This window comes from Anopheles coustani, chromosome 2 (genome assembly GCF_943734705.1).
Source record: "Anopheles coustani chromosome 2, idAnoCousDA_361_x.2, whole genome shotgun sequence".
NCBI lineage: Eukaryota > Metazoa > Arthropoda > Insecta > Diptera > Culicidae > Anopheles > Anopheles coustani.
In genome coordinates this window covers 85,203,328-85,223,255 of record NC_071289.1, presented here as the reverse complement: position 1 = coordinate 85,223,255, position 19,928 = coordinate 85,203,328, and positions in this window count along the sequence as shown.

Genomic DNA, 19,928 nt, shown 5'->3' with positions numbered 1-19,928 from the left:
CTCTAAGTGGCCTACGGCATGCTGGGCAAGGCAAACCAAACCCGAGTCCGGTGAGCAGAAAGGCAAGCACGCATCGAAACAGCGCCATGTTTGCCATAACCCCAGCGACAAATGCGTAGTCGCGACACTGCCTTTGCCATCGGTTTGCGACGCATACCATATTTGCGAGCGTTTGAATACATTACAACCTGTTTCGATGGCACAAAAGGCGCGAACGGCACACGGTATCGTACACAAATACACTTGCTAGCCCGCGCGTGTGTGTGTGTGTGTGTGTGTGAGTGGCTCGTGTTTGGAGTATGTTGTTATTTTTTTGTTTTCGCTCGCGGGGTTAGAATCGAACAAGACTTCTCAAGGACCATGCGTTCCAGTTCCGTTGCGGTTAAGGCTGCCGGACGGCGCACAGACGGAGTTCGGTCGGCGATGTTGAGCGAATGTGTGATTCGCGCAATTTAGCCACATGTCGAACCTTGGGGTGGTGAATTGATACATCAGCGTTTGTTATGGAACATCGCCATAAGTCGAGCTCGGTTTTGACGAACGATGATTTGATACCAATAGAGTTGTTGTTTTGGAAGCAAGGATCGTGTTCTGTGGTTGAATGTGCATTCCAAGACATAACTTTACTGCAAACAAGTTTTATTTCAATGAAATTAAATAATTTCATCCATTTCTATTTATTGTTGTAAGAAAAGACGACACTCACGATTTTGAGTTGTAGATCATAGTAAAAAAGTATGGTTCAATATTTTCCAAATAAACCTGGCATCCATAGTTCTCAAGGCCACATTCAATCAGAAAATGAAGTTAAAAGTAGTTACGAGAATACAACACGTCTAGAGATACAACACGCTTTAGAGATGTTAATCAAATCGAACCATCATCAGGATGATTAGAATATTTTGGTTAATCTTTCATGATTTAAAATGCAAAAAATGAGATGTTAGTCGCCACAGAGATCCGAATCCCAAAACCAGGGGTTCGAATTTCAAAAGAGTGAATGAGGGAGTAAAAGACTTGGTAGTAGCCACAGCGATTCGATTCCTAACGAGAGAAGTAGGGAATCGAATCCCAAGAATGAGTAAAAAAATTACTAGTCGCCTTAGAGATTTCAATCCGTATCAAAGAATCGAATCCTAAACAGGGATTAGAATCCCAACCAGGTGCAAAAACATCATAAACAGACTTTAATTACACTTATGGGACTCGAAACCCTGTTTGAGATTTGCATTTAAATCATAAATTATTTTTCAATTTCTTGTACGGATTCAAGATCCCTGTAGCGACTCTTTTACTCAATCTTGGGATTCGACTCCTTACTTAAATTTCGAATTCTTCCTTGGGATTCACTGTAGCGACATGCAACTCTTTTATTCACTCATTCACTCTTTTGTAATGAAATTTGGAATACCTGTTAAGGGTTCGAATAAAAAAAGAGTTACAAAAACTCTCCGTGGCGATTTAAATCAACCAATTCAATAGCAAAATTCTACTTACTTACAAATTTATTCTCGTTGTACACACCACTAATTAAAAGAGCTGTTTCCACTTTTTTCACAGAACCTTCATCATTTATTTAAGAAGATAAAAGCTGCCGGGGAATAGATGGATTTTAAATAAATATTAAGCCGAGAAATACATCGATAAAAAACTTTATAAAAATACCCGAACCCTTCATTAAATTTAATTTTCTTAGAATCATTGAAGTATTACTGCGTTTAAGAAACCAAGAAATATGCAACAACTGAAACTCATTTGCTCAGTAAAGTTAGCAACTATTTTGGTTATACTAAAAGTTCCCCAAATATTTTTCAAAAGACCAAAAGAGAGAAGAAAGAAAAGATTTTTTTGTGAGCTCGTTTGTAAACTGAATAGAGATAATGTAAAGAACGTAGGCCTTTCCGTAAGCAGACAATCAACGTAGAGAGAAATGCATTCCCTACCGTCTTGATTGCTGCCTCCAAACATCTACTTATCCAATTTGCCTAAACAACCTAAAACATCTACCCCGAGCGGCGAAGGGATAGCAAGAAAACCGGGCGGAAAACAAAACAACCAACAATCGGACACGAGCCGATCGAACGGATAATTCTAAGCGGCGCATAGATATCGCAACCGCTAGTTTGAACGTTCTGCATCGCGTCCACCATGATTAGCCCTAACCTCTCACTCCGCTCCCGCCGTCCACGTTCTGCAATCCGCCTCTAATGAGCCCCTTCGCAATTCGCATTGCGCTCCGGACGATGATTGAAAGTTATGGCAGGGCAGCTGGTAATGGGAGCTTCGCCAAGCGAGAGGTGAGTAGGGAAGGCTCGTCAAAGATTTATCCACCGAATGTTGCGAGGATTAAACAACTTGCCTTGAATGGCAGGGAGAGGGGGTTCGTTGGCTTAAAACTTGCCCTCGGAGAAGTTCGGGGGGGATGATCGAGTGTCCATCCCGTTCGAGTGGGTTCCATCCGATTGTATAATGGCCGGTGGTCATTCTGGGAGCCCCAGACGATCCATTTTTCTTCGCGCGTCATTAACCCTCCACCCGATGACGACGATAATGTCGGCGATGAGATGGAACTGGAAGAATAGGTGCGGACAGCAAAAAGCAAAAACGTCCACCGCGTCGACGAGGTGCAGCAAAACTAGATCGTTGCAGCATCGGAATTGCAATTGCAGCGTTGCATTGCTGGTTGGAGAATTTTCCAGTCCGCCGTCCGTTCTCCGTTCACGTTCTTCGTTGCACAATTAGAGGCACACTTTTTGCCGGCTCCTTGGTTTGCTTGTTTTTTTTACTCTCCCCCGTTTCCGTCCCCAGGAATATGCCCCAGACCCCAGTTCCATGCCAGCATCCATGTGCACTATCCTCACCTAGTTGTTCCAGTTGAGTGAATTTAATTTGCAGACGATTGTGGGCCCGTTTTTACGTCTCTCTTTCCGTCGCGTTACTAGTTGTTTCACCGGGTTCCGGTTTAAGGTTTGCCTCCGTCTGTTATGCTTTCATTTTGATGCAACAAGTACATCCCAAGCTTTGCTGGGGGAGAGAAGATGAAGAAGCAAAAAAGGCAAAACAACCGTAAATCGAGACCGGCAAAGATTCAATTCTTACCCTACCCGCTGCCGGTAGATGCAGTTTTCTTCTCCGGCTTTTCTCTGACTGCATCTAATCGCACCGGTACCGGTTTGAACAAGGCATGAACAATTGCACTGTCAATTCTCGACCGAGCATCCAGCGGGTGTGTGATGCAGTGTCTTGCTCGTTTTTTTTCTTTTGTCTTTCGTCCGCCGGGTGTGCAGGTTATGTTGGATTGCTCTCGATTCCGTTTGTCATTACGGCACCGTGGTTAACGGACCCCGAAAGGAGATCGCTTGCAACAGTGTGCAGTTGCATGGCACGATGTGAACGAGATACTTGAGCGTCAAGTATCGCATATGGATCAATGTTGTGCCTGTTTTTCCATGCCGACAGGTGATGGTACTTTGATCAACATGATAGTTAACGAACAAAACCTCCAGTTGGTTGGTTTTTTATTTATACATTTTAATTTTTTAAACAAGCTGACCCAACGAACTTCGCCTCCTCCCATATTCATTATGCGCTAATATTGAAAAAAAAAACAAAGCATTATAACTCAAGAGAAGCCCCATAGATTTGGTCCATGACGATATCGACACATATCTATAACATTTTTAAGTCGCAGCATATCAGGAAAATCCAAATAAGGTTTTGTAATTGATGATGAGTCCACCTCTTACCCCAACACAGGTTTGAGCATGGCGGAGTTATCTTAAGATATTCCGTTTGACTTTCCCCTAGACGATTCACGGCTTCGTCTTCATTTTCAACACGACATCGCGCAATGATAACATCGATATTTTAGGCAACTAAATTTGTACTTGCACTCAACAAATCGTAGTTTCGATACTATAGATTAACATATGTGATGAGTTCAATTTCCGTTGAAGCGTATTGGCAAATAGCACGGAAAGTTTGGCCATTTATAATTCTTAGCTGTTCATTAGAAAAAAAATTTTTAGACTCCGATTTATAAATTATTTATCTGAAAGTAATTACTTTTATGGAGTTCGAGTTTTGGTTTTCTGACTTTTCTTTGGAAATTTTCATACTTTTCATTTTTCCAAAACTTTGGATGGATCAAAAGGAACCAATTAGTAGAAGACTTCGTTGGGATAAGTCCAACCGTATTTCAGTTTTCGTTGGACAAGGTAAATTTTATTTTTTTACCGAATTTTCCAATTTTCTGGCTTTTTCTTAGGAATTTTCAAATTCTCGTTTTTCTTAAACCTTCCTTGGGTAAAAACAAACAAATCATACGAAGACGACATCAAGATTGGTCTTTATTGGTTTAATTTTATAGGTATAGAGAAGATAATATAAACTGTTTATCTATCAAGCGAAGCATTCTGAAAGTTATAAGTAAGAGTTAAGAAGAAAACAGTGATCAAAAAATATATGAAGATATTATTTTTTTTCTTAATGATGGCTTTTCATCTCATCATTTATCTTTTAATTAATTTACTCTGCAGATTTTGTGTCGGATTTGTGTGTTTCGATTTCCGAAATTAATTAGCAATCAGATGTTTAAAAAAAACCCCACACCGATAAACAAAAACCACTCCACCGATCTCCCAAGTTAAGTCATAAACTTGTTCACACACATTAATCAAGATGCTCTGCCAATTAACTTCCCCGTAGCGGCGCATCTCCACCGTGAGGCCCTGCAACGAACACGCGAGTTGTGCTTTTTGCTGCCGGTTTTCAAAAAATCAATCACCGTAATTCCGCGGCTCGCCGGATGCGTCCATATTTTTGTAGTCATTTTCGTGACGCTGCCCGGTAGTACGTGCGAAATTCAAGCGCATGGACGCCTGAAAAAGCCGGCAACATCCGATCTCGCGAGCGGCGATGATTAGCTTTGGATCAGTGGCGGTCGATATGTGAACGCGCGGTGTCCGAATGTGTCGGTCGGAGATCCGGTCCGGGTCCGTAACCGGCAGCGGGGAGGGGGGTTGTGGAAGAGAAGAGATATTGAACCGTGAATGTGACCTCGCCGAGGCGCAGCATTAATCTATATGTCCCGCGAGGTTGGTTCGGTTGGATGGAACACGAACTGCGTCACGTGTTCTTTTCTGTTGGCCGTTTGAAGCACCAGTACCAGTTGGAGGGTTCGTAAGTCAATGTCAAACGTTAGCATCTTGTGTGTTTTTTTCGCGCTCCCCGTATTCGGGGGTTAATATATGAGATGCAGCATAAAAAAAGCTTCCTCGAGAGTGATGAAGCTATTTTTTCATTGTTAAGAGATATTATCGGTATGGTACGGGGGGAGGGATGAGTCTGAGAGGGTTTGGTGAGAACCGGGCTCACAATGTGACCCCTAACGGGGAGACCCTATCCACCGATACACCTGATCCGTTGACGCACGGCTTAGAATTAAAAGTGCTGACTGTGAAGAATCCACCGCCAGTACACGAACCGGGAAGCATTAAAGCATGCATTTACTCTTTTTTTTTTTGTCCCGTTGAGCGTTCTTGTTGAGAACCCTTACGTTGGCCCCCCGCCATCATCATTAGCCCAACGAAGGCAGTACGCGGGTAAGCCGAACCGAAGGCGCATCCTCCGTTCGTTCTCCGCGACATGACTGACAACTCAATGGAATCCCAGCTAGAGTCGCTTGGGCGGTGGAGAAAAAAGGCAAATAATGGCAGCGGGAAACGAAAATCCCAAATAATTTCCTGCACCCGTTCTACCCGTGGCGGGTTGTTGATGATAGGGTCGGGAAAATGGCGGGTTTCTCCAACCGGAATCTTGCGGATGCGACGACATGATCCAGTCACGAGTTTTAATTATACACTCTTCGCACCGAGCGAAGGATGCATAACTGTGGGAATGCGAAATCTAATTCAGATCTAAGCGTCTCTGCCGCCGATGTTGGTTTTGTGGAAAAGTCGATCCATTACGAGCGTGATATAACTTGGTGGGAAACAGGAAAAGAATATTCCATCACTTGAAAATACGAGATTTAGAGTATATTTTACAGCAATCAAAAGGAAACATTTTTTAAATTATGATACACTTCAGATTCAAAACGTAATCAGGGTCTCGGGAACGGGATGTTCCTGTTTTCTCACTCGCCCCTCCAATTATTTCCAACCGCTTGATGCGTCGATCACTTCCGAATCAAATGAAATTTAAATTAGTACTAGCAAAAGGAAAAAGAAAGAGTTTTTTTCCGATCGGAACCACGGACGTCATCGTGCCGTGTTATACCGTGGGCTCAATTAATCGACCGCTTTCTCCGCATCGCGAGGAAACCGAGCATGGAAAACGGAAAAATCCATCAAACCCGAGGCAGAAGAGGCGAATTTTGGTTCGTTTCTAGCTGAATGCGGAAATCACGGAAGATGGACCCAAAGAAGGTCGGTACCGTTGACCAGTCGAAACAGAAGCATGCCAGCCAGCGCACGGCGGGTAATGAGCAACTGGCACGGGCTCATTATCGTGCGATTAAACAGCCATCAATGCGGGAAGCGTAACTGCGTTCCGAGCCCCCCCAAAAAGGAGCGGTTCAGATGCGTTCCATTTTGGTAGCGGGAGGGGAAAGCGCGTGAAATTCCGCCTCCTCGGTGGAACGCGCGGGATGATTATGCAACCGGTCATGGGTGGAGAAATCTATGACCTTTCTTGACCATACTCATCCGTTTTGGTGGAGAGAGCGATAATTGCCATTTATGCATTGCACAAACCAATTCGTCCGTTGAAGGTGCCGAAAAAACACCACTCGTCAACACTCGTCGGTGTGGAGGATCGTAAAATTTATAAATAGCATAAACAAGCCGTCAATTTAATGACCGCATTAGACGACGCAACTGTGACCGGAAGTCTTACTTTTTTTTTACCACGAATGACGGCCCAATGAAAATGAAGGAATTAAATTTTATCTTCCCTCCAGCATCTGCCAACACGATTTCGAGTGAGATACGGGGCGAGCGGAAAAATCAAGCTCGACAATTTTTATTATTCCTCACTACATCTGTATGATAGAATCTTGTGGCAGGGCTTGAGGTGTTTACTGCCAGTTTCCGGTAGCTTACTTGCAAGTTAATTAACTTAGCATTCTCAAGGAAATTTCGTTTGCCTTCGCTTGACAAGGGAAGCTAATTGTGGATTTATGTCAAATCGGTTTTCGGTGGAGAGAGGGTGGAGTTTTCCCAAGGCAGCTGGCATGCATTCATAAATGATTGAAACTCATGAAGTATCACAATAACACTAAACTGTTTTAAGTTCTTCATAAATAATGTTCGTTCTAGGCTTGTGAGAGGTTTCATTTTTCGCGACATCCGTTGCAAAAAGAGCCTCGGACATAGTAAAGTATTTTTAATTAAACTTCGAATCATCGTCAATCAGTGTTGTGCCTCATGAATCTTTCGGCGAGATTCATTTATATGAATCTTTCATCTAAGATTCATTCAGATGGGTTCATGAATCTTTTGGAATTCGAAAAAAAAATGCATTTTTGGGATTCATGAATCTCTAATTAAAAGATTCATGAATATCTACCCCACAAAGAAACATGCAGATTCATTAATCTGAATTTGATTTACACAACTCTATCGCCAATATTACAATTATTTACTTATAACTTAGCAGCATGAAAAAAGTGTTTTGACAGAAATATGAACTGTTTGTTTGAGTACTCCTTTTCTACTGACCTCTTATTTACCATAGAAATGATCAAAAGCAGTTTTATTGCATTCCAATCAAATTTATATTTCATGATAGCACGCTTTAAAATCTACAATCATTTTTAACAGTAAATGGATTCCGTATGGGTTTAATGGGTTCCTTAAAAATGAACTATTTTATGATGATAGTTTCGTAAAAAATACCTTTTGTCACTCTTATTTTAAGCCTCTTCTTGCACTTCCTTCATAAAACAGCATCAAACCACAATGATATTTTATCGGAACGAGTCAAATTAATCGAACCACTAATGCATTTACTTGTGCATGCGCCAGAATAACGCTTAATGCGCACTCGATGCACACCGATGCGAGCTGGCTGCTCATACGTTAAATGCAAATGAACGTTTTTAACGAGCGCTTCGGTGCAGCGAATTGCTTCATTGGACCGGGTGTTATGCATGGCGAGCTAATGGGGGAATTTCGTTGAGAGGCGAGCCAAGAACAGCAAAAAGCTGCGAAGAAAAACAATTAAACCGTGCACATATGTGCAGAGAAGATTTCGCGTCGCGTAATTGGATTTAATTCCACAATTAAGTCTCCACTCGTCAGCGTTTCGCAGCGGAGCGCAGTGTACATAGTGCCTTTAGCGAACCTCAAAACACTCTAAACAACACGGGACGAAAACGTGCTGCCATTAACCCTTTAACCCCTCCGTGCCGGAGGGGGGATGTGCGCATCCCGATGATGCGCATTTGGCCCGGCTTAGGCTGTAATTTACACGTTCTGAACCCGGTCGCTGCTCGTGACTAATCGCGCAAAGCGTTTGATAAACGTCGCTTTCCGTTCCACGGCGCGGTCGTGGTCAGATCGTGAGCGCTCCGATAGCGTCATCGCGGTTATTAATATCAGTGAGCAGAAATAAATCCTTAATCACTGGCACCGACTGAGGGCCGTCGCTGTTCGCTTATCGTGCGAGGTAAATCTTCTAGCTCTTCTAGCAAATGCATCGACGACATTGAACTTTCCGGGTGTGCAGGCGGGTGTTGAGCTCACGACTGCAATTGAATTGTAGATCCGCCGATTGACGGAGCGTTTTCTACGATTCCTTCCGACTCCGATTACTGCGCTGCCGCTCGTGATGCCATTGTGGAGCCATGTGTGAGTAATGGGAAACTATTGTTGGATAAAATAACGAATGATCTAATGCTCGAGCAAGATGATCAAACTAATCGCAATCAAGTTTCTAAGACAAAACTCAAGCATCCTCGAAGGAATCAAATCAGCACCTTTCGCCGACCAAACGACTCCCGATCACTTTTCGTTGAGTTTAAAATGATTTACCTCCGTTTTCGCTGCTAACCGGCGCTCCCTGGCTGCCGATTCCAGTAATCGATCATAAACCCGACCACGGTATGATTTATGCACCCCAGGCCTCGGCTTCGCGGAGCGTCCATTAATCTTGCTCTCCTTAACGGTGGCCGAGGGTTAGCCGGATTTTGCTGACCGATGCCGATCCGGGGCGCTGCATTGCTGCAACGGTGGGAAAAAAAACGTGTGGAAAAATAGGCGTGAGAAAATTTCAATCAAAATACCGCAGCCACCCCCATCACCTGCAGAGTGAAGGTTTTTTTTCGTACGAAATATGGAATAGGGTGGGTGAATTTAATAGGTCGCCGTATTTCTTGAATTTAGCTCTAATTATCGTTTAAATAAAATCGATGGAAATTGTTTTCTAATTTCAATACGCAATTACGGCCGTCGATAGAGGAAATGTGGAGTATTACGGAGGGGGAGGGGGAAGAAAATCGACCGAGTGAATGCCGCGAGTGCGCAAAGATCGTGCCCTAGGCGGAGGACGAACGCGGGGAAACATCAAACGGCGCCGCCAAGATCAACATTCTCCACCCACCGGTAATTGTTGAAGGAGATTTGGAATCTCCCATCCGGTGATGAGCACCGCGGAAGGTGGAAAAACCTGCACGCGGATTCCCATGACCTTCGCATTTCTAGTATCCATCCGTCCCATCCATCCATCTATCTAGCCACCCACTGTCCTGCCCTTCCCCGACTCTGCTGCTTCGCCCTTCTCCGCTGGAGCGACTAATGGAGCGAACCGTCCGACCACCGGCGCGAAGTGCAATAAATCTATTTCTTTTTTCCGATGACAAAATACCGGAGAGTGCGGCGAATGGTATGTGGCGGCATGGGTGGAGAGGGGAGTGTTTCGTTCACGAAGTTGGCACATTTGTCGTCGGCTGGCCGGGCGGTGTCGGTGTTATTGCGCGTGGAAGTAAAACAAAACCGCACAAGCGGCTCTTCCGGATGGCGAGAACGATCGTCAATCGGCGTTTAGTGGCGTTTCGCAGTTGCACTTGCTGATAGAGAGGGAGTTGTGTGGTGCATGCACCGGTGGCGACATATCGCCCAGGGTTAGAGCGATGGACGGAAGGCCCTATCGACCGACAGATCTTCCCACGTCGTGTTAAAACTGCATTTCCGAGCTGCCAGAGGAGCTGTCAATCGTACGGTGCTGCAGGAAGAACAAAGCCGCACTCGCAAAGGCGTGAGTTGTTTATTAAAACCTTTGTTAGAACATGCGGGAAATGGTTGTTGAAAAGATATTTTTAGTTGGAACATTTATTTGTGAAGAAAAATATCTTTATTTTTCTGTCTTAAAATTAATATAATTATTTGAGATCAAACTTGGAAGAAACGCTAAAAAGCAGGGTTGAATCTTATTTTCCAGAATTATTAACAAATTTACGAACTTATAAGAGTTGATCAACACATTTTATTTAATCGTTTCGTAATTTAGAGAAGTTAATAGATCGATGATGATGATGTATCGAGGTTAATTAATAAATGTAATTTAAAGAAAATGTAGACGCTGCATAGATTCCAAAATATATTCCGCTCATCAAAGACTTCTAAGGGGTTTCAAAATTAGATTTCAATTAATTTCAAAAGCATTAGCTGCTTCAAATGTCATATTTGGTTTCACCAATATCCTCTATGAGTCATTAAAAAAGAAATATTTCCCTATAGAATGCACAATTGAAATCTTGTTTTTTCAAACACTATGAATATACATTACGATTTAATAATTGCTTTTGGAGTTTTCGCACAACGAGCCCCTAAAAAAATCAGCAAATTAGTTGAGCCACCATCAAACTATTATTGTATCATTAGTCAACTAAAGCATTCGATTCTGGCAATTTTTTTATGTTTTTAAGTGAAAATTATAACGGAATATGACACAAAAGATTACCTCATTTGGCACATCATTTTGTGTTGTAATATATTTCGTATAAGTAGTGCTTCCTAAAACCGTAATCGCGAAGAAGAAACTCTGTGACAGACAGTCAAATTAAGCGACGAACCCGCTCAAAGTGATGAAGTCAGCAGAAGGCGTTCACCTTCTCTACCACAAAAGCAGAGATTTTTTTGCTACTAACAACTACATCGCCATTGGTCGATGTTGGTAACAATCGAACCGTTTGCATACATCATCATGTGTGTACCGGTACAGTTGTTAGTAAAGATATGGCCACATATCGGTGCGCCCAACAATGGACAATCTACCAACCCAAGCCTCCTCTCCCTCAAGCCATTTCCCTTCAGAAGCAACCCCTCAGCCTGTGGGCGCGTGGCAGGGAGCGGTCCGTCGGAACGGTTGCAGGCGTGCAGACCCAACCCTTGCTCAAAATCGAACCGTCGATCGACAAAGACGACGGCGACGATCGCTAATCAAAATTCAAACACACATACACACACCTTCCTTCCCCCCGGCTCGAACAATGCCCCCGAGCCGTTTGGCGTTCGATCATCGGTCGCGAAATTGGAAGAGGATTTGGACTCCCCAACGGAACGGTGGATAAGCTAACTGAAGTTACAACCCTTTACAAAAAAAAAAAAACCGAACGGTTGTGAGTGAAGAAGTTTGCTTTTCCCTTCGTCGAAGCGCAACTGCAGTCGTGGCCCTTAATTTACTTTCACCGCAGTCTATGTAATTTTTGTGTTATTTTTTTCCGGTGGATTAGCCAAAATAGGGAAGCTAACCAGTGGACTATCCCTTTTCCCAATGGGCAAGCAAACGGTGGTCTGTCCCTTTTTAAAACCTTCGTTGCGTCTGCTTTAAAGCTGAAGCCAACACACAAAAGTGCTCCATTTGACGTGGCCCATTAGGCAATTGGAAGTCCCTCGCTAGAAGTCCGCTCGATTTGAAATACACAAAAACGAAAATGGTATGATGGAATTTCCACTGAAATGCGAACGTTACATAAGTTCCGCGCAATCCACCGTAATGGTGTAATGGAGACCCGATGCCCGGTAACGGGTTGGACAGATTTATTTTTTGTAATTTCTTGTACTGGTTCTCGATGCGAAGACGTGCTCTTTCAACGGCCGGCCCATCGCGTGTAGCGCTGGCTCATTTAGAGACGCAATTTAAATGCCAGCGATCGCTTGCACACTTCTCGAGCGAACAAGTAGTACTCTGTTTTTGTTTCACTTACATTCTCTCCCCCCTCCGCCAGGGCCGATAAAACCGCTGATCTGTTCAACCCGATCGGCCCTTTTAATGGGCGTCCGATGAAGAGAGGAAACAGATTAAAGTCAAGACACAGGGGCAAGTGAAGCGACTTGGACTGGACGGGTCAGTTTGTCCGAAGACAGGGCGCTTTTCTTTCGAGGCAAACTTGGAACGAGGGGAGTGGTAGTGGCCCTACACGAGGCCCAAGGGCCCAAGGACGGATGGACGGCCAGGGACACCTACTCGGGTAGCAATAATAAAGAGAGGTTAAAAATTAAATAAATCCACATCACGCCGGGGACGGAGCGGACCATTCCTTCGCCGGTGGCTGCAAACCGTAATTCCGTGCAATTAACGTGTCGTTATGACCATCAGCAGCGATCAGTCGCGGCATCCACTTTATGCTGCACTTGGTGATGCTGACATCGACTAATGGCAGAGCCGATCTACTTCGATCGGTGCGGAATGTGAGCCCTCACCCGAGGGCTGCTCGATTGTGGCGGCGCGGACGCCACAAATCTTATCCATATTCACTTGAAGGCTCTCTAAAGCCCTCATCGGGAGATTGATAGGTTGATCGGTTTGATGAGAGCCTGGTTGTTTACTTTTTATGTTGCCCGCAAGAAATAAACACCCGACCACGGAGAGCTGCTGAAACGCTTTCAAAGTACTCGTGCTTTTAAGGGTTCCTTTCCTAGGCTCCTTATGTCACCGAAGCCTAACGGTTCTCCTCGAAAAATTAAAGTACACCAAGATAAAAAAAATGCTATTAGGTAGTTCATAAAAAACACCTCCATGTCAATCAGTCGTAATTTGTTGCTTTGAACGATACGTCCATCGGTTATGCTATCAGTCGTCGAAGGGTGGGCACGATATGAAATAATAGCTCCAGGAAGGACGATGCCAAATGAAGCCATCCATAAACAAATGCCCACTCAATCGTGCTGTTGTAACGAAGCAACGTCTTCCGGAAGCGAGTACGCCTGCAAGACACTTGACTTTGGGTCGCTGAAGGTGATGCAAACCGTACCTCGCCGCATTCCTTTACCATGTTTGCGTTATGTACGTGTTTTGTTCAACCATCGCCAAGATTGATTATAATTTAACATCGAACGAGCCTACAAGAGATTTAATGAACATGTTTTTATTATACTGTATGCCTATGAAAAGCGAATGTGTCTGATGGTAATGATTGAAAATTAGTTTATTAAAAAATAGTAAGTTTAAACTTTTAAAGAGATACAGATAAGTGTACCCTCACACCCTCGCAAAACGCCGTACTTTTTCACGAAGATATTTGATTTTAGATTGAAAAATGTAACAAAAACGATGTATTGGAACATTTTATGTAGAAAGACATCAACGCTGCTATAAGACACGAACCTAAGTATAATGTCTTGAGCATTTACCTGGGATCGTCTGACGGGCAGAATGGAATGAAATAAAACAAATTGGTTTGAAAATGAGCTTCTAACTCAAGCTCATTTGAGAATAGTTGATACTATTCTTACTCGTTCTGCATTAGAATAGACTCGACTCATGCTATCTCTGATGGAGTCATGCAACCCTTTAAAGTCACTCCCAGGCTTTTCTCATTTCCCTAATGATAGGTACTAAAAATTTGTCTTCTGCAATATAAGATCGTATGCAAATGATGTGAAAGGTAGCTCGATAAAAGCACGGCATCCGACGGCAAAGCCCAGCAGCTGCAACGCGTCGTCCCGGGGTGATAAATTCTAATTGCCGTACATTAAGCGACATCCTGTTGCAGTGCTGGGAGAAGGGCTAAAGAGAGAGAAAAAAACAACTCCAAGACCTTATTTATTATTCCTTCCCATCACAAATCTCCCGCTCGCCGGTTGAGGCGGCTTTCTTATCCGCATTGTGGCACGCTTTCGTGCCCGTAGCCCTCCGGCCGCGAATCCGTTTTGTAATGCCCGAAGATTGCCGTACTTCTTCTAATCAACCGTTATTACACCGTCGTTTCAACGCGGGCACATAATTGAATATAAAACGCAGCAGAGGATCAATAAATCTCTACCCACCGCTGCCCGGGAGGGTTGGGTGGGAATCGAACGAATAGAAAAAAGGAAACACCATAATCCGGTCCGAATGAAAGTGAATCTGGCTTTATCGATCCATTCTTCGGGGAGGCGCAGAAGCGAGTTGCTCCGACCCCGAAAGGTGTCTTTGGAACAGAACAAGTGAATGTTGTAGCCCGCGCCTATCATCATTCGCCCCGGACCGCGGCTGACCAACCCCTCGGTCAACTCCACTCGTGTATAAAATCAAACGAAGGGGGTGCCTTTCAGTGGCAACTGAGTTAACTACCCGTTGATTGAATTAATCGAACCTCACCCAGGTTTGCCCGGGACCACGTCCAGCTTCCCCGCGGCTGCACTTGCACGAGATCACGGTGCGCAAACTGCGCGCTCACCCAGAGGTGACCCGGGTGGAACAGGTTTTCGGACCCGGTGCATTCTAAGCACAGCTTAGAACGCTTTTTCCCACGAATGGGAATGGTTCACCGGATGGGCCGGCACAGTTACTGTGTTCGCGGGGAGGGCTGAGGGGTGGAGGGAAAATTACTCTGATCGACCGATCAAGCACCGGAAAGCATCGATCGAATACACAAATTATGGGTTTGCAAGCGAAGTTTCAGAAAATATTTACATTAAAATTTTTATTACTTTGCACCATTTTGTTCGCGGCGTGCGCGCGGTTAAGGGTTTGTTTTCCAACGAAATTATTATTCAATCAAAATGAGGAATACATAAGGCAACATACTTTATCGCAACACCAAAATTGGTCGTCCGCCAATCGAAACCCTAGCCTCGTACAGCAACAAGCAAACCCGATGAGTCCAACACGCGCCTCCACAACCGTGACAAACACACGGTCGTTGCATAACGGGTATTCCCTTTTGCCTACCGAAAGAGCGAAACAACGAAACAGTCGGCTGAAACCTTCCCTTGACCAACCGTGATTCCCTTCTACGGATGGATGCGGAAATTCGACGCGATGCGACACAAAGAGCCGACGCGATGCATCACACTCCCAATACCGCACCGAGCAGCAAATATGATCCATTATAATATCCATTACATAATTCACGGATGACTGCTTGGACTAGGGGGATGCGAGGGCAGGGGGTAGAGGAGGCTTCGAGGCTGAGGTTCGTTCGCCGATTTTGGGCTTGCAACGCGAGTGCTGAATTGTTTCATGGTCAGATTCGTTTTTTGTTTCACCAAAGTAATGTTGTCTTTAGGATATATGCTTCTTGAGCACCCTTTTTATTTATTTGTGCTAAGCATTAATTATTAGATAATTTTTTTGTTTACTTTAGTTTTCGCTTTAGTAAAGTTTGATGAACCCAAAGAAACGTGTTACCAAAGACCTACCCAAAAGATAGTGACACAAAGAACATTCTTCGCCTGAAATAACCCAAGTTGCAGTTCCCTCAAAACCGCACGCTATTGGGGTCGATGTAATTAAAAACTAAATAACGATCGTCTTCCAAAACAATAGCCGGCCGAGATTGCGCTGAAGGCCACACTAGAGCCACAACCTCCCCCAACATTGAGGGGGCGGTCTGCGGCGGCCTCAGCTGCGGTGGCTAACACAATAATTAAGTCTGCAAACGAAAGACGCCACTGCGGCTCGCTCCAATCCGATCGCCTCTGTCATTCTTGGTGCTGGCGGGTTAGAGATTGTCTTCGAAGTGCATGATCAACCGTTTGAAGATTGTTATGAATGAGAATCGAAACCCGGGAGAGGGAAACTGCTGCAGTGCACAAGACTTGCGCCTCTTCGGTCCCATGCAACGATGTCATCCGACAAACTCCACAAATTCAATTAATGTTTCGCAAAAAACGACACCTAAACCGACTTAGGCTAGAGTGTCGCGCAAGCACACGAGCTGGTAAAAGATGGAAGATCGATAGCTAGAATGGTGTAATGGTGTAACCGGTGTGCCTCCACCAACCCGCACCAGTTCCCTTAGGGTGCGCGAAGAATGGCGGACAGGTTGCATAGCTCCGAGCGGCGAATCTCCGCGCAAGACAACGTCTACGACACACCTTATACCGCGCTGGGCTGGCAAGTTCCCTCGCCTCGGTTTATCAACCGCGCGCGCTCGATGCGCTCCCCCGGGTCGGACAATAGATTTATTTTGGTGGTGTTTTTACTCATACCTTAATTTATGTCTTCGGCAGGTAGCTTGCAATGGAGGACTTGCAGTATGTTGCACAACCGACGATTGCACGGGGTGTTGGGAAGGCTAGCTAGATCGATAAACATCGGACGTAGTCTCGAGTCGAGCTGGGTGTGGTTTTCGGTAGAGCTGATTTAGCGTTTCATAACGTGCGACCAACGTCGAGGGTTCAGATTGAGACGCCAGCGCTAGACACGATGTCTTGACAATGATCTCGCTCCGTTTATGTTCTACAAACGTTGCTTAGGTAAAACTATTTTCTTCTTCGACAGCTTTAAGTTCAAATTACCAGTCAATAAAGATACTTGCGCAATGTAAAGGAATATTTCTTGTATTAGATTAGTGATGTTAATACATACTAACGGAGTGAGTACCCTGTGTTTTAGTTGTTCGCATGATCTTTGCAGCTCAAACCATCGTGATGACTCTTTCAACAGATGAAAGAATTGAACCATTGAGAGCGAGCCTAATGATTCTAAGTGAATTAAACAATTGACTCTCCATTTCAACTCACTCACTCTGAATTGATTCACTTTACTAAGTCGTTATTCTCATCACTAGTATTTATCTTAGTTTCCTTGAAACTTGTAGTCTAAAATAATTGATCTTGTTGAATGTTCCTTTTCGAAATTTGATTCAGAGGAAGCTCATGACTAGTTCATTATGCCTTTATGGACAAAACAAAATTTCATTCGCTTTTCAACAAACAGATAAATTAAAATCAGCTATTTGACAGCTAAAAGTATGTGATAATTAGTTTTAAAGGTTGAAGCCAGGTACAAAATGTTCTCAACAGTCAAGTACCCTTTTCAGATGGTTAAGAATCTCCGCTTTAATGATGGACAGGATTATAGTTGGTTCTCAATGCTCCCTTCTTGATGTTGATGGACCATTAAAAGCATCACAGTGGGTTCCCAATTAACCTAAATCAAGAACAGTTATACCAGTTACGCAGTCCCGGAAGAACTCACCGAAATCCTATTAATTAAAACTTTTATAAGCCTATCGAATCAACGAACAGAGCTGTGAGCAAGCACACGGAATGCTGCTCTTCCCAACGAAATTGGCCAAGTCACACCCGCTGCGCATATTCCGTTGGATCGGTTTCGCATCATTTGCATCTAATTGCTACTAAGAGCGCACAAACCTAACGAACTACCTCAACCCGGATAAAGTTTGCCACCCTCCTCGCCGTCTCGAGAACGGATCAGTTTACCATTTACGGCCGCAAACAGTAATCTGCCACCGCTAAGAGACAGAAGGCGGAAAGGAAAAAAACAACCCTTCATCCGGTTTTCCAGCATCCCAACCAACGTCAGATGCATTGAATTTCTCTTCCGTGCGCTATTTGGCTTCTTTTTCTGAGGCTTCCGTGGCTTTCGTTGTTCACCCCGAGGACGAAACGCCCGACGAAAGTACCGTTTTATATTTCTGTTTTAATTCCACCGGTAGCGCCATTCGGTAGCTGCAAATACGGTTGCAATTTATCCGAACGAGCCCAGTCTCCCAATCAGCAGGCATGCATCGGTCGGTTGTGGGCGACTGATTACCCTGCCCTTCCCACAGCTCCCAAGCGAAGCCATACTTAAGCTCATTCTTACCTGCTCGCGAGTGCCACCCGAGCTGTAGCTAATTATTGGAATTAGTTTTAATAAGAGCCGATGCGGCAGCACAAGGCACAGGCATCAGCAACAGCCGCTTCGACGCTGGCCAGAGCAAGGTCCCGGGCCAATTCAATTAGGGCTCCTTAAATGGTTGATCCACGGTTGACCTTTCGGCTAACTCCCTGTTTACGATTGTGGAGCGCGACCGAGTGGCGACCTCGGCGTCTCATTTGGCGGAAAGCAGGGAAGGTTTTCCCGGTTGCACACACGCCTGCCGCTACCGGGCGTACAATTTTCCCGTCAATCCAAATGCAAACTGGCAATGTAAATGATCTTGAGCCCTAAACGAGCCGGATAAAGGTGGCAAGAGACGTTGGGGTAATTTCCATCCGGCACGGTTTCGGTGTGCGGGTGTTTTGTTACGACTTCTTGAACGCCCTAGCCCTAGAACCAGGTCTGTCGAACCGGTTGATACGGTTCTTTGCTACGGCCGGTTCCCGAGCAACGGGAACTTCCATTCACACGACCAGGGTCTCGAAAACAATTCGTGCAAAACAATCGATTTACGCTAACGGGCGGTCGCGCCTGGTCGACCTAGAAGAGCTTTCGATGGAGTGGTATTTTTTGGCGTTTGCCTATCGACTCACGGTGGACGTGCGAAGGCCCGAGGCCATCGGGAAACTACCCAGCCGCCACAGCTCGGTCGAGCCGGTTCGGACAGCGCTCCGGAATGACGGACGATCTGCCGATCGCTGAGGGCGACAGACGCGCCGAATCTCCGCGATGACCGAAATGGCGTCCTTCGAGGGCGCATACCTCCGGAGTGGCGTCGATTTGTTCGGCTCGATCGAACACTACGGTATGGAGTGAGGAAAAAATCAATTATGCAGGTTGCCCCCTCCACGCAGTCGCCTGCCTTCTGAGGTTCGTGCGTGCGAACGGTTGTGCTTTGGAAATATGTCAACACGGAGGAACCACTGTAAACGGCCTCCGTGGGGGACGTGCTACCGATCACATGGTGACTAGCGGCCCTAATAGCTGTCGCTGGAAATGGTTCCAACCAAGGACGCTCGAGTTTTCGAGTGCTTCATTACAATCTCAGCCTCGTGACACGGGTTGCCTATGACCCGTAAACGGCGCAAGTTCATCTGAACTCCGCAAATAATGAAAGTCATCTGGAGCTCTCGATCAATTCCAGATTCCGAATGAAAACCAATCAGAGAAGCGCTGGAACTCCTGAGCTTTAAATCGTACGGAACCGGGGAATCAGTTACTTTGTGTGTTTACACAACCGATCGCGATCATTAGCGGCCATTAATGAACGGCTCACTTACCTAGTTCAGCTCCTGACCATGGGCTCGAAAAGCCCGCTGGGTGCCGGCAATTATGCGATCTGCTACCTTGATTGGAAACTAATAAATAACCTCGTGCTTAGCTTCAGCGCAATAGCGTTTGATGCTGGAGAAACGCAATGGTTGAAGCTTACCGGTGTCGAAAGCTTCGCCTAGAGCACCGAGTGGCCTGGTTCGTTAACGTTCGCCCGCCTTATGCATCTTTAATAAGCTCCAGATCGGCTCGTTTTCGACAGCTGTTTGGCGCTGGATGGGAGCGAAAGTAGAGTGGTCTTGCCGTAGATAAGATCCACGCATGTCAGCACGAGCCAAGCGTCGAGGAAGTCGCCAACCAGATGACGGAACGTGCGCGATATTGGCGCGACACAAATCGCCAACATTGCGAGGGCTTAGAGAGTGAGCTGAATTATTCACACCGTGGTGGTTGTCTGGCTTTATGGGGATGCGAGTGCCATAACTGTTGAAGTGCCACACTGTGGAATGTTTGTACTGGTAGCTCGGCGAAACCGAGAGGCATTCCATATTCTAACGGAC